General features: G+C 38.7%; 1 protein-coding gene across 4 annotated transcripts in view; it reads right to left on the reverse strand.

The window, feature by feature from the left end:
* Positions 1 to 4917: 4917 nt before the first annotated feature.
* The window catches only part of LOC143266946 (schlafen family member 1-like), a 43629-nt gene continuing 33084 nt past the window's right edge, over positions 4918 to 15462 (reverse strand). The window contains exons 1-3 of one of the 4 annotated variants that reach the window (XR_013041801.1): positions 7563 to 8377; positions 6932 to 7066; positions 4918 to 6759 (exon numbers count right to left, since the gene is read on the reverse strand). The gene's annotated coding sequence lies outside the window, so the exon portion shown is untranslated. Of the gene's footprint in view, positions 7067 to 7562; positions 8378 to 15462 lie in introns of those variants that run through there. The other 3 variants (XR_013041804.1, XR_013041802.1, XR_013041803.1) reach the window with 3 other exon arrangements.

Below are 15462 nucleotides of genomic sequence, written 5' to 3' on the forward strand. Positions count from 1 at the left end.
CTCATGAAAAAAAATGTGTGGTGATTACTGGAAAAACAAAAACCTACCACAGGATGCATCTGCACTATTCCTGTGTCAAAGCCTGAAGGAATCCAACAGATGACAGGGATACAGGCACATCCATGTCACCTGGGGAATTGTTCACAATAGACCAGATGTGGAAATAGGACCATTGCCCATTGAGAGAGGAATTAGATAAAGAAACTGTGACATACATTCACAAAGAGGGTTTACTTAACCACAGAGAAAATGAAATGATGCGGTCTTTCCCAGGAGAGATGCTGTAACTTGAGATCATTGTGTTGATTGAAATAAGACAGTCCTGGAATGAGAAAAATGGATGATTTTCTCTCATGAAGAATACAGATTTATTTGGAAGGAAGAACCAAAGGGAAAGGAGGGAGAGAGAATAAGAGAAGGAGAAAAAAAAGATGTGGGAAAGGAGAATGTGAAGGAAGGGGCAAAGAGAGAAATGGGTAAGAGAGGGAATATAAATAAGAAAGCCTGTTTCTGCAGAATGCTCTCCCTAGAGATCCCTACAGAAGCATGTTTCTTTGCTACAAGGTGAGCACCTTGCACATGGGGGTTTTCCTCTCCTGTTTGCAGGAGGAGAAAGAATTAGATTGTCTCTCTCAAATCTTCAGGTTTTTTCAGTTTCCTGGAATCAAATAAAACAGCATGTATTGGGGTGGCATAGGCTACCACTGTCATGTAACCTTTGGTCAACCAGGGATCTGCTTACAGACCTCCTGAATTCTGTACCTGGCAACTGCCACTCTCCATGAAAGACACAATTATCATCCATGCCATCTTCTCACAGTGACCTGTGAGCGAAAAGAGGGGAGATGAATGCTTCTCTCTTGTGTTGCTCTGTGGTCTAGTCCCCTGGAATGTTGACGCCCTCCCTTGCCCTGGGTTTTAGGATCTTCATGAAATGAAGTGCTAACCCACCACACTCTTCCTTTCCCACAGGCCTGACTGTGTTCAGGCTGCAGGAAACCAGCATTGCCAGGCCCTCCTTGCTCAAAGTCAGCAAGGACCTGCTGTGCCTAGGCTGTGACCTGGGAGATGCTTTGTCTGCCATGTGGGAGACTGCAGAGTGGGAAAGGGCTGTGGAACATCACCCAAGTGGGCAGCAGGTGGAATGTGCCTACGATTCCAACTTGGCCAAAGTGCATCTGGATATGGAGACAAATAAAACAACTGTGGATTGTCTTGCTGGAGCTTGGTAGAACAAGAATGGTTTCCCTTTATGGTTCTCTATTTTTTAATCTTCCTGTAGTGAGTTCCTACAACCTTTTTGATGACAATTGTGTTTTAGAATTTCTTAGTGTAGATGATGCATTTCTTGAATCTCTGCTGGGTAAGTCACTTGATTAAACAGTAGGTTTTAGAGAAAAGGTTTTAGTACCTATGAGGAATCAATTTGGTTGATATAACATAATATAAGTATATTCCTTCTTCTCAACATAAATCAGGCAATTACTTGTGAGAGCCCCTAGAGGTTCTATAGTGAAAGCTTACTCAGGGTCAGAGAATCTGAGCTTGCTTTACCCAGCAGGGCTGCATAATGAGATGATTTTGCCAGGGGCATGTTTATCAGGTGTTTCGAAGGATCTACACTTTGATCTTGCAAGGGGGTGGTCTTTTCCCTCTCCCCTTGGCACATTATAAAAAGCCCATTTGGGGTATTGACACAGGGCCCTTCCAAAGCTATCCTGTGTCTCTGTCTTTCTTATTGTCTCTTTCTATCTATCATTTCCTCATTCCTCTCCCCCCCACCTAAGAACCCTTCAAAGGTGTGAGCAGGTTGGGGCTGGACTCCAGCAGACTCCCCCATATGGCACCTGAACCTGGAACTTAGGTAAGGAGGATAAAGAGAAGGAACACCGAGAGTTAACTGGGCATACTCAGAATTAATTAAGATGAGGCAGTGATATTCTATTTTTTAGGAATGAAATTGTAAAAATAAACCAGAGTAGTTTAAGTTAGGCTGAAGCAAGTATCTCTCTCTGTCTCTGTTTCTCTCTTTCTCACTCTCACACTTTATATACCAAGTTAGGTTTAAAGTTGTAAAAAAAAAAAAAAAAAAAAAAAGTTTTGGTGAAGGTTGAGAAATACAGGCTTTAGGTATAGGGACATGGTGAAGGTTTAACTTAGAGTAGACATTCCCGAGTGCCCAACCTGGGATGCAGAGAGCAGTGTCCAGGACTGAGCAGCCACTGGGGGTTTAGAAGTCCAAGAACAAGCAGCTGCTTTAGAAGCCCCCACTGCAAGCAGCAGCCACCAAAGTAGCAGCAGCAAGAGCAGTGGTTGTACCAAGCCAGACATTGGCAGCTGATACTCATGGTGTATCCTGGAGGTGCAGGTGGCAGATGACGAGAGCCAGCACAAGCAGTGAGATTCTGCATGTTTTCTGCTGTGAGGTGCTGTAGTGAGGAGAAAGCAATCAGAATGCTTGTAAGAGCTGGACTGCCATGGCTTGAGGCTGTGCTCAACCTTAACAGGCAGAGCAGAGATGCAAAAGGCAGACAGTGGCAGTGCCTTGGAGAATGCAGCAGAGACTTTGGACCCCAGCAACCAGAGCAGGTCTGTCACCTGGAGCCAGAGTCCCTGGCAGCCAGAGTCAATTGAAGGATGCCCGGGAGAGCATGGGGTTGGGGGGGTCAGGGGAGCAGCAACTTGAGCCATGCAGTGAAAGGCATGAGAGAGCCCTCAGGACCTCAGGACACAGGGGTCCTGGGCAGACAGATGATGACAGGAGGCAAAGACGGACCAGCACTGAGTCCCCCAGGGCCTGAGCGGACCATGCTGAGACTCTCGGACCACACATTGCCACTTCCTCCTCCTCCTCCTTGGAGCTGAGCAGCTGTGGTGGGAGCCAAATGGACAGCTGAGACCCACGTGGGTACAGTGGGCAAACCCTACCCTTTGCCTCAGATTCCTTACTAAACATGGGTAAACCCAAAACTGAAAAGAAAACAATGCTCTTGGTGCATGGGAATGATTTGCATTATGAGTGGGACAGTTATACAAAGACTTCAAGGCAGCTGATGAGCCAGGTCCTGATTTTGAGCATTCAATGGAACATTAAGAGTGGTAACAGCTGACTTTTTGAAATTTTCAGACTTAAGAAATGGGGTCGACAGGAGTGGTTCAGTTGCAGTGGGACACTTTTGATTTCACCTATGTACATTATTAGCTGAGTGGCTTATAAACTGTTTTGTGTATGCATATGCACTTTATTAACTGTGATTACTCAAGAACTGTTTTGTTTAGAAATAGAGAAATTAGTTTTTTTCTACCCAAGCTCAAGATGCAGCTTAAAAAATTATAAAAAAAGGGAGTTAATATTCCTCAATCTCTTTAATTTTTTAAATAAATGTTCAATTTTCTTAAATAAATATTCTTTGTACCTTGAGTGGAAAAATGTTAACTTGTGTTAATATACCCTATGTTTTGTCAGCCAAAAGTGTAAATAGTTATAGTAAGAGATTGCTTTTGGGTGTTTGCTACACTTGTCTGTACGGTGTGTTTTGATTTTGAAGAGGGAGGGCTTTTGCCTCTCCCCTTGAAATATTATAAAATGTTCTTTTGACTAAAGCACTGGGCAACAGGGTATTGACCCAGGGCCCTCCCGAAGCTATCCTGTTTCTTTGTCTTTCTTATCGTGTCTTGCTTTCTATCTATCATTTCCTCATTTCTCTCTCTTCCACTCAAGAACTCTTTGGCAGGCTGGAGCTGAACTCTGACAGAATCCTACAATTACTGTCAACATGGAGCTGTATGTCACTTATTGTGCCGTCCAGGGAGGCAGAGAAATACACAGGCTGACACGGACTTTAGAGTCAGGCAGTCTTGGCTTTGGACCCTGGAGCTGGAATGTACTAGTCCATTTTTCCATAGGAAGTTTGTCATTTTAATTCAAAACTTTCTCAGTCAAAACTAGAGCAATTGGGGGCCCAAATCTATGGACAGTTTCTCACAAAGAAGATTGTTTATGGTGAGCACATTGCTGAGGTTTTCATTTATTTCTCAATCTAGTTATTGAAAACATAGGTGGGAGGCTGGTGAAGCAGCAGTGAGATTGGGAGGAGAAGGCTACAGCTGCTGGGAACTTTGCAGACTCAGAGTTGCTGGTGCTGGCCTGGCCTCATTACAGGCTTTTCTGTTGCAAACCTGCCACACCAGTGTTGTTGGAAATTTCCCCACACTGGAATGCCAATATGTTAATGGTTGTTTTTGCTCTTTTCAGGGGCCAACCACCCTGCTCCCAAATGAATGACACATGGAGTCTTATTCTTACTTATAAATGTCCTGCCTTAGCTTGGATGATTTCTTGCCAGCCTTTTTAAACTTCAAATTAGCCCATCTACCTTTCAGCTTTGGGTTTTTACTTTTCTCTTACTTTTGTAAATCTTACTTCCACTCTCACTCTGTGGCTGGCAGGGTGGCTGGACCTAGCATCCTCTTCTCCTTTTTCTCTTGCTCCTCCTCCTCGTTTCCTCTCATATTTCTCCTTCTATTTATTGTATCGGCCTGCAAGCCCAGTCTATCCTTTCTCCTGCCTTGCCTTTGGCTATTCAGCTCTTTATTGGATCATCAGATGTTTTAGACAGGTAAAGTTACACAGCTTCAAACTGTTAAGCAAATGCAAGATAAAAGAATGCAACATATCTTTCATCAGTAAACAAATGTTCCACAGCATGAACAAATGTAACACATCTTAAAAATATATTCTACACACAGCAAGGTTCTTTACTCTTCATAAACTCTTGGGCTGTATATAGACTAATAATGTAACTGAAAGGGAAGAAGTGTAGATGTAACCAACCGTCTTATTAAAATAAGAAACACAGACCCAATGGAAAAGCGAAAGCTGAGAGGTCAGAGCTCAGAGCTAAAAATCTTACCTCCTGCAGTGCTTCTAGCTTCCCCGAAAGAGAGAGCTACTTCCTATGTCTGTCTTTAAATAGTCTTTCTGTTCTGCCTTCTCATTGGTTGTAAACCCAAACACATGACTGCCTGTAAGTACCTCCCTCCAGGTCTTAAAGGCTTATGTCTCAAATGCTGGCTGTATTCCTGAACACACAGAGATCTACCTAGCTCTTCTACCAAGTGCTGGGATTAAAGGCGTGTGCCGCTGCTGCCACCACGCTCTTGCTAAGGCTCTAATAGCTCTGACCCCTGGGCAACTTTATTTATTAACATACAAAGAAAATCACATTTCAGTACAAATAAAATACCACCATATTTCCCCTTTTCTATTTTAATAAAAAGATAAAGGCAAAAGGTTGTAACTAGCAAAAGAAAAACTATATACAAAAGTACAATAACTATATACAATATATACAAGTAACAAATACCTAAACGATGTCTAGTCCATTTGTATTTGACAAATCAGAGAAAATAATTCCCTTATCTATCCTATTTGGTAAGTCCAAAGTGTATCTAATTCACTTTCTATCCTAATCAATCTTCAACTATAACTAACTAAGCTTCAACTCCCTCAGAGACCAAAAAAGGAAATAATATTAGCTCACAAAAATAAAAACAGGAAGTGCATGCAAGCAACTTCCAAAAAATTTGTGAGTGGACAGAAACAACCAGCTGCCTGGACAGTCACCTGAGGTTTCTCCGCAGTGTTGGGGCATCATCTTCAGCCTATAGGCTTAGCGTATCTGGCAGACTCATTTGTGAAGTAGGATGTACACAAGGTCAAAGGTTCAACCTCACGTTGGGTGAGAGCAGTCCATGTACCAGAAACACCTGAATTCCACTAGTGTCATGTCATGATTCAGGATTTTAAATTCTGGAAATTGTTGACGGTTTTTTAATCCAGCTGTTCATTCTTCTTGGCTGTGTATATATGGCTTCATCTCAGCATCCCCTTCTTCTCCACATCCCTCTCTTAAATGCCAGTCTACTATTGAGAGGCGTGAGCTTTCAGCTGCTGTTCCATTGCACAACAGAAGCCATCGGCCAACTGCCTGTTCAGCTGCCTTCGAAGAAAAGGGCACTGTACATTTTCCAGATTGCAAAGGCCACTTCAGGGATGGTGCCATATTGTCCTGGCCTCAGAAGATGCCTTTTGATAAAGCCATAACCACACTTGTTTTGGCAACATTCAGTAGTCCTTTGTTTCGTGTCCTGTCTGTCCATTTTGTCCTGTTGATTCAAGGATACTTTGTTGTCCTGTGGCTAACTGTCTTCACAATGAAAGTTAACTCCATATGCATTTCTTCAATGCCCATATTTTCTCTGAAGTAGATTGGTACTGCCGGGAGCCGACATGTCTCAAAAAAGAAAAATTTCTAAGTTATTAAAACATTTTAAATGCCATATTCTGTAGATCTCTGAAGGGTTTGAAGATGACCTGTCTAAAATATATCTGCTCAATTTTTAAAACATGTCTAAAATGACTACAATTTCTATTGTAATGTCTAACTACTAACTTTCATTTCTTTATATCCTAATAGTTGGTAATAATGTAAAGTATTTAAAACTAGTAATTGTCTTTTTCTTTTCTTTTCTTTCTTTTTTTAAACAAGAACCTTAAATCTAATCTCCTTTGCTTAGCCTTTTTCCTAACCCTTGACAACAACTTGTAACCAAACCCGCTAAACAATGAAAATTATCCCAGACCCAAAACCCATTAAAAGGACCAAAAAACCACCCGCCTCACACCACCTCTCTGGGAATGTGGGCGTCATATTCTTAAAGTTGCTTCCTGCTGGGTATGGCAAAGTTATCTTTATCCTGAAAGAAAAATTTTAGGTTAATTGTCAAATTCTAGGAAAGGTAACTATATCCTTCATTATTATCCAGTCTGTATATAATACCAAGGTTCAGGGTTTATCTCAAGTCCTTATTCAAGTAGTCTTTGAGACTAGATCATCTCAGCTAGTCATCTCAAAATTGCTCTGAGCACCTTGTAGTTCAAAGCTGATCTGTAGATGATGTTTGTCAGCTTAGTGATATTATTATTGTCCATGTGGAATTGTTGTTGTGGGGCCCCAACTTCTTCCTAGAGACTTCAGTTGATGTTAGGCCTGGCCGAGATTTCCTGCAGAAAAATGTTAAGAGACTCAAACACAAAGACATATATATGCAGCTAATTGAAGCCTTTTCTCTAGAATTAGTTAGTACTCTATATGACCATTCATATCTTTAAAAAGTTTAAAATGTATATATATCTATATCTATATATATATTAATCTTGTAAATTTTGATATAAAATTTATACTTTAAGAAAAGTTTAAAGAATCAGAATAGAATCAAAGAGTTGAGATTAGTAATAGAATAGTCCCTTAATTAATTTGGCTTTTGTCCGGTCCCACAGCAGAAAATGGCTCTTTTATTCTGGCATGATACAGGGAGTTTGCATTTTCCTTTTAACAACATGCTTGAGTTTAAAGAAGGAGAGAGCCATTCTCCAACTCCAAAGTCAGCTTTAAATTTTAATTGAACTGGGACTATTAGAAGACCAATAGTGTTAAATCTTTAGAGAAAAGCAGAAACAAACATTTAGGAAGACATAAAATTTTTTAGATAATATATACCCATACGCCATTTCACTCTGTTTCCTAGGATAGATGATTTGTCCCTTTTCTTCAGTTGTCTCATTTGTCCAGTGTTCTTCAGATTCCTTAACCTTCATTCTCCTAAAAGACAAAAACAAAAACCTTTCCCCAAGACTAATTTTTGGGACGTTCCTTTTTGGTAAGTTATTATCTGATTAAATGAAAAGGCATGTGTTACTGGTACAAGTTAGTTTAAATTGGATGTTCATGCTGGTTGATGAACTATCACCTCCTCTAATTAAGAGGATTCTCTTGTTTAAATCGAACCTTTATCAATTTTGATGGTACCCACAGCTTACCTTCTCCTGTAGAAACAAAAGAAAAACCTCGTCCCCAATGTAACACATACCCTGGTTTACATTCTGAGGTCAGCACATCCTTAAAGTATATAGGCTGATTTAATTCTGTAATTTTTTCTATTATCCAATGTCTCTATGCAGCTGTTGTTCCTTTCTCATTGTTATTGAGAAAATTCAAAATTAATAGAGCATTATGCAGTCTATTTCTGGGGGTTTTGTTACCCCTTTCTGTTTATTTAGCATATCCTTTAGAGTTCTGTTTGATTTTTCTATAACTGCTTGACCTGTAGGATTATGTGGTATACCTGTAATATGCTTTATATTGTAATAAGCAAAAAACAGTTTCATTTTAACAGAGACATATGATGGAGCATTGTCAGTTTTCATTTGTGCAGGTATACCCATGATGGCCATAACTTCTAGCAAATGAGTGATTACAGAATCAGCTTTTTCAGAACTCAAATCAGTTGCCCATTGAAATCCTGAATAAGTATCGATGGTGTAGTGTACATATTTTAATTTTCCAAATTCTGCAAAGTGAAACATGTCCATCTGCCAGATTTCATTCCTCTGAGTACCCTTTGGGTTACATCCTGCTAGTAATGGCATTTGATTATAGAAGGAACAAGTAGGACATTTCTTTACTATTTCTTTGGCTTGTTGCCAGGTTATGGAAAAATCCTTTTTTAAACCTTTACTATTAACGTGATGTTTTTTATGAAATTCTGAGGCCTCCAACACATTTCCTAGCAATAATTTATCAATCTCATCATTGCCTTGTGCTAGAGGGCCTGGCAGACCAGTATGGGATTGAATGTGAGTTATATATAAAGGATGACTCCTTTTCCTGATTGTATCTTGTAATTAAATAAATAGTGAAGTTAATTCTGAAGCATCAGGGATAAATTCTGCATCTCAATATGTAATACCACTCTTGCAGCATACTGACAGTCAGTTACTATGTTGAGAGATTCTGAAAAATCCATTAATACCAACAGAATAGCATACAATTCTGATTTTTCAACTGAATTATAAGGACTTTGAACCACTTTACTTAAATTTTCTGATTTGTAACCTGCCTTTCCTTCTTTGTTGGCATCTGTATAAAATGTACAAACTCCAGATATGGGTTTTTCCGTACAATTCAAGTCAAGATCCAATCAGCTCTCTTTATAAGATCAACTCTATTGCTTTTTGGATATTTGCTGTTAATTTCTCCCAAAAAATTACTGCAAGCTCTTTGCCAATGCTCAATTTCTGTCCATAATTTTTCAATGTCCTCCTTAGTTAAAGGTATGACAATTTCTGCTGCGTCTATTCCTGCTAATTGACGAAGTCTCAATTTTCCTTTCCAAATCAAGTCAGAGATTTTTTTCCCCATTAGTTTTTAATTTTTATTTGGTTTATTTGGTAAAAATATCCATTCCAATATAATATCTTCCCTCTGCATTAATATTCCAGTAGGAGAATGCCTAGAAGGTAAAATAACCAAAATGCAATCCAGCTTTGGATCAATACAATCCACATGCCCTTCATGAACTTTCTTTAATACCAAGGCCAATTCTTTCTCAGCTTCAGGTGATAATTCTCTTGGACTATTTAAGTCCTTGTCACCTTCTAAGGTTTTGAACAAATTAGTCAGTTCATCATTTTTTACCCCAACAATAGTTCATAGATGAGAAATATCTCCAAATAATCTTTGAAAGTCATTAAGAGTCTGTAGTCTATCTCTCCTACTTTGCACCTTTGGGGGTCTAATTTTTTGTAGCTCTATTTTATATCCTAAATAATTAATAGAATCTCCTCTTTGTATCTTTTCAGGAGCAATTTGTAATCCCCAGCAAGGCAAATTTTTTTTTTTACTTCTTCAAACATTCTTTCCAAAGTCCCCTGCATTTGAGTCACCTATTAAAATATCATCCATATAATGATAAATTATATATTTAGGAAATTTTTTACTTATCAATTCCAATGGCTGTTGTACAAAATATTGGCACAGATGTGGGCTATTCAACATTCCCTGTGGGAGGACCCTCCATTAAAATCTTTTAACCGGTTGAGAATTATTATAAGTAGGCACTGTGAAAGCAAATCTTTCTCTGTCTTTTTCTTATAAGGGTATTGAAAAGAAACAGTCTTTTAATCAATAACTATGAGAGGCCATCCTTTTGGTAACAGAGTAGGCAAAGGAATTCCAGATTGTAGAGAGCCCATTGGCTGAATTACTTTGTTAATTGCTCTAAGGTCTGTTACTATTCTCCATTTACCAGATTTCTTTTTTAATAACAAATACAGGAGAATTCCAAGGGCTGGTTGATTCTTCAATATGCTGAGCATTTAACTGTTCTTCTACCAGCTCTTCTAAAGCCTGGAGTTTCTCTGTTGTTAAAGGCTATTGCTGAACCCATACAGGCTTGTCTGTTAACCATTGTAAAGGTAGAGCTGTTGGTGTCTTTGAAAGATCATCAGTTGTTGTGCCCTGTTCTTATATAATATGGATGGCTGGTGACCACTCAAAATAATGCCTTCTAATATTTCTCTCAGAAACATGTGATAGTTTATGATTTGTTTCTGAGATTGGAGGGATGTTAATTTGAATATTCCACTGTTGCAACAAGTCTCGACCCCTCAGGTTCATAGCTATGTTAGCCACATATGGTTTTAATTTTCCTCTCTGTCCTTCTGGACCTATACATTCCAGCCAGCTTGCACTCTGTTTCACCTGAGATAATGTCCCAATGTCTTAATTCCTAGTTGAACGTTTATCTCCTGAAGGGGCCGAGTTGGATGCCAAAATTCTGGTGCAATTATGGTAACATCCACGCCTGTGTCTACCAGACCAGACAACAAAACACCATTTATTTTTATCGTTAATTTTGGTCTTTGTTCATTAATAGAAGTTTGCCAAAAAATTTTCTTTATGTTTTCTCCTGAATTTTCTATTCTCTCTGTTTCATCATCCTGACCAGCATGATTTATTCCAATAGGCATTTGGTTATTTAATCGCTCTGAGCAGGGGTTTCCTCTAAGGCTGCAGGAAAGGTTTGAACTGGATTTGCTATGGGGGCCTGCATGAGGCCCCTCCAGGAGTTTCCCGAAAACTGAGGCAAAGGATTACCCTGTCTGTCCTTTGTTGATCTACATTCGTTCCTCCAGTGTTTAACCTTACCACACCTTCTGCATACTCCAAAAGGAAGGGGCATTCTGTTGCCATTGTTCCTTGAAGAAACATTGTTTCTAGGAATGACCTGTTTACAGTCCCTTTTTAAATGTCCTTGCTTTCCACATCCAAAACATCTAACACTCCTCAAACCTTTTGAAATTGCTTATCCTACTCACATATCATCATGCTCATGAGCCTCAACATTAATTGTGTCTCTAATCCAATCTTCCAAAGGTGCGGATCTTGACTTTAATGGCCTGATTATTCTTTTGCATGCTGCATTCGCATTCTCAAAGGCCAAAGATTTAATTATTAATCTTACTAGCTTCTGAATCCGAGACCATTCTCTTACTGCTGAAGCCAGTTGTAGCTTGATTTTTTTCGCCTCGCCCACAGTCAGGACAAACCTCTGTCACCCGCCAGTCCCACAGCCGCTCAGACCCAACCAAGTAAACACAGACACTTATATTGCTTTCAAACTGCATGGCCGTGGCAGGCTTCCTGCCAACTGTCCTTATCTTGCTAACTGTGCTTTTATCTTAAATTGATCCATTTCCATACATCTATACCTTGCCATGTGGCTGGTGGCTTACTGGCGTCTTCACATGCTGCTGGTCATGGCAGCGGCTGCAGTGTCTCTGGTCATTGCGGCGGCTGCAGCCTTTCTGGTCATTGCGGCGGCTGCAGCTCATTTGAGAGAGAGAATTAGGAACTGTGGGGCGTTTACCGACGTCACCGTTCCTGGAGAACTTACCGACGTCACCGCTCCGTGTGTTGAGTTCTGAATCCTCTTTACGCGAGGATTCTTCTCAGATCACACTTTATTGGAGCGCCTCTTGGTTAAGGGACTTTGTCTTTAGTTTTTTTTTTTTTTTTTTTTTTTTTCATAACACCGGCCTTTATCCCTGTTCATTTGTCCTTTTTCTTTAGTCCCTTTTTTTTTCTTCCCTTTTTTTCTTTAACCCTTTTTTTCTTTAGCCCCACGTTCGGGGGCTAAAGCAATAGAATTGATCTTATAAAGAGAGCTGATTGGATTTTGCCTCGAATTGTACGGCAAAAACCCATATCTGGAGTTCGTACATTTTATACAGATGCCAACAAAGAAGGAAAGGCAGGATACAAATCAGAAAATTTAAGTAAAGTGGTTCAAAGTCCGTATAATTCAGTTTAAAAATCAGAATTGTATGCTATTCTGTTGGTATTAATGGATTTTTCAGAACCCCTCAACATAGTAACTGACTCTCAGTATGCTGAAAGAGTGGTGTTACATATTGAGACTGCAGAATTTATCCCTGATACTTCAGAATTAACTTCATTATTTATTCAATTACAAGATACAATCAGGAAAAGGAATCATCCTTTATATATAACTCACATTCGATCCCATACTGGTCTGCCAGGCCCTCTAGCACAAGGCAATGATGAGATTGATAAATTATTGATAGGAAATGTGCTGGAGGCCTCAGAATTTCATAAAAAACATCACGTTAATAGTAAAGGTTTAAAAAAGGATTTTTCCATAACCTGGCAACAAGCCAAAGAAATAGTAAAGAAATGTCCTACTTGTTCCTTCTACAATCAGACGCCATTACCAGCAGGATGTAACCCAAAGGGTACTCAGAGAAATGAAATCTGGCAGATGGACGTGTTTCACTTTGCAGAATTTGGAAAATTGAAATATGTACACCACACTATCGATACTTATTCAGGATTTCAATGGGCAACTGATTTGAGTTCTGAAAAAGCTGATTCTGTAATCACTCATTTGCTAGAAGTTATGGCCATCATGGGTATACCTGCACAAATCAAAACTGACAATGCTCCATCATATGTCTCTGTTAAAATGAAACAGTTTTTTGTTTATTACAATATAAAACATATTACAGGCATACCACATAATCCTACAGGTCAAGCAGTTATAGAAAGATCAAACAGAACTCTAAAGGATATGCTAAATAAACAGAAATGGGTAACAAAAACCCCCAGAAATAGACTGCATAATGCTCTTCTAACTTTGAATTTTCTGAATGCCAATGAGAAAGGAACAACAGCTGCAGAGAGACATTGGATAATAGAAAAAACTACAGAATTAAATCAGCCTATATACTTTAAGGATGTGCTGACCTCAGAATGGAAACCAGGGTATGTATTACATTGGGGACGAGGTTTTGCTTTTGTTTCTACAGGAGAAGATAAGCTGTGGGTACCATCAAAATTGATAAAGGTTCGATTTGAACAAGAGAGACCTCTTAATTAGAGGAGGTGATAGTTCATCAACCAGCATGAACATCCAATTTAAACTAACTTGTATCAATAACACATGCCTTTTCATTTAATCAAATAATAACTTGTCAAAAGGAAACATCCCCAAAATTAGTCTTGGGGAAAGGCTTTTTGTTTTTGTCTTTTAGGAGAATGAAGGTTAAGGAATCTGAAGAACACTGGACAAATGAGACAACTGAAGAAAAGGGACAAATCATCTATCCCAAGAAACAGAATGAAACGGTGTATGGGTATATATTATCTAAAAAATTTTTATGTCTTCCTAAATGTTTGTTTCTGCTTTTCTCTAAAGATTTAACACTATTGGTTTTCTAATAGTCCCAGTTCAATTAAAATTTAAAGCTGACTTTGGAGTTGGAGAATGGCTCTCTCCTTCTTTAAAATCAAGCATGTTGTTAAAAGGAAAATGCAAACTCCCTGTATCATGCCAGAATAAGAGCCATCTTCTGCTATGGTACAGGACAAAAGCCAAATTAATTAAGGGACTATTCTATTACTAATCTCAACTCTTTGATTCTATTCTGATTCTTTAAACTTTTCTTAAAGTATGAATTTTATATCAAAATTTACAAGATTAACATATAAAGATATATAGATATATATACATTTTAAACTTTGTTAAGATATGAATGGTCATATAGAGTACTAACTAATTCTAGAAAAAAGGCTAGCTGCATATATATGTTTTTGTGTTCGAGTCTCTTATCAGTTTTCTGCAGGAAATCATGGCCAGGCCTAACATCAACTGAAGTCTCCAGAAAGAAGATGGGGCCCCACAACAACAACAATTCCACGTGGACAATAATGATATCATTAAGCTGACAAACATCATCCACAGATCAGCTTTGAACTACAAGGTGCTCAGAGCATTCTTTCATGATAAAGAAAACTTCGCCCATACCCAGCAGGAAGCAATTTTAAGACTACATCTCCCACATTCCCAAAGAGGTGGTGTGGGGTGGGTGGTTTTTTGGTCTTTTTAATGGGTTTTGGGTCTGGGATAATTTTCAGTATTTAGGGGGGCTGGTTACAAGTTATTGTCAAGGGTTAAGAAAAAGGCTAAGCAAAGGAGATTAGATTTAAGGTTCTTGTTAAAAAAAAAAAAAGAGAGAGAGAGAGAGAGAAAGAAAGAAAAGAAAAAGACAATCACTAATACTTTACATTGGATTGAATTGTTTTATATTGTATACAAATTTGAAACTGATATTGTTAGAAAATGCTATATGTATATTTCTAATTGTATTTATACCATTCATTTAACAATGTAATACAAATTTCTGATCCTTGAATGTTATTATTACCAACTACTAGGATATAAAGAAATGAAAGTTAGTAGTTAGACATTTCAATAGAACTTGTAGTCATATTAGACATGTTTTAAAAATTGAGCAGAAAGTTAGTAGTTAGACATTTCAATAGAACTTGTAGTCATATTAGACATGTTTTAAAAATTGAGCAGAGATGTTTTAGACAGGTCATCTTCAAACCCTTCAGAGATCTACAGAATATGGCATTTAAAATGTTTTAATAACTTAGAAAATTTTTCTTTTTGAGACATGTCAGCTCCTGGCAGTACTAATCTATTTCAGAGAAAATATGGGCATTGAAGAAACTGCATATGGAATCAACTTTCCTTGTGGCAAAAGTTAGCCACTGGACAACAAAGTATCCTCGAATCAACAGGACAAAATGGACAGACAGAACACGAAACAATGGACTACTGATTCTTACCAAAACAAGTGTGGTTATGGCTTTATCAAAAGGCATCTTCTGAGGCCAGGACAATATGGCCCCATCCCTGAAGTGGCCTTCGCATCCGGAAAAGGTACGGTGCCCTTTTCTTCGAAGGCAGCTTAACAGGCAGAGGGCCGATGGATTCTGTTGTACAATGGAACAGCAGCTGAAAGCTCATGCCTCTCAAAAGTAGACTGGCATTTAATAGAGGGATGTGGAGAAGAAGAGGATGCTGAGATGAAGCCATATATACACAGCCAAGAAGAATGGACAGCTGAATTAAAAAACTGTCAACAATTTCCAGAAATTAAATCCTGAATCATGACAGGACACTAGTGGAATTCAGGTGTTTCTGGTACATGGACTACTCTCACCCAATGTGAGATTGAACTGTTGACCT

Source organism: Peromyscus maniculatus, chromosome 8 (assembly GCF_049852395.1).
Source record: "Peromyscus maniculatus bairdii isolate BWxNUB_F1_BW_parent chromosome 8, HU_Pman_BW_mat_3.1, whole genome shotgun sequence".
In the NCBI taxonomy this organism is placed as follows: domain Eukaryota; kingdom Metazoa; phylum Chordata; class Mammalia; order Rodentia; family Cricetidae; genus Peromyscus; species Peromyscus maniculatus.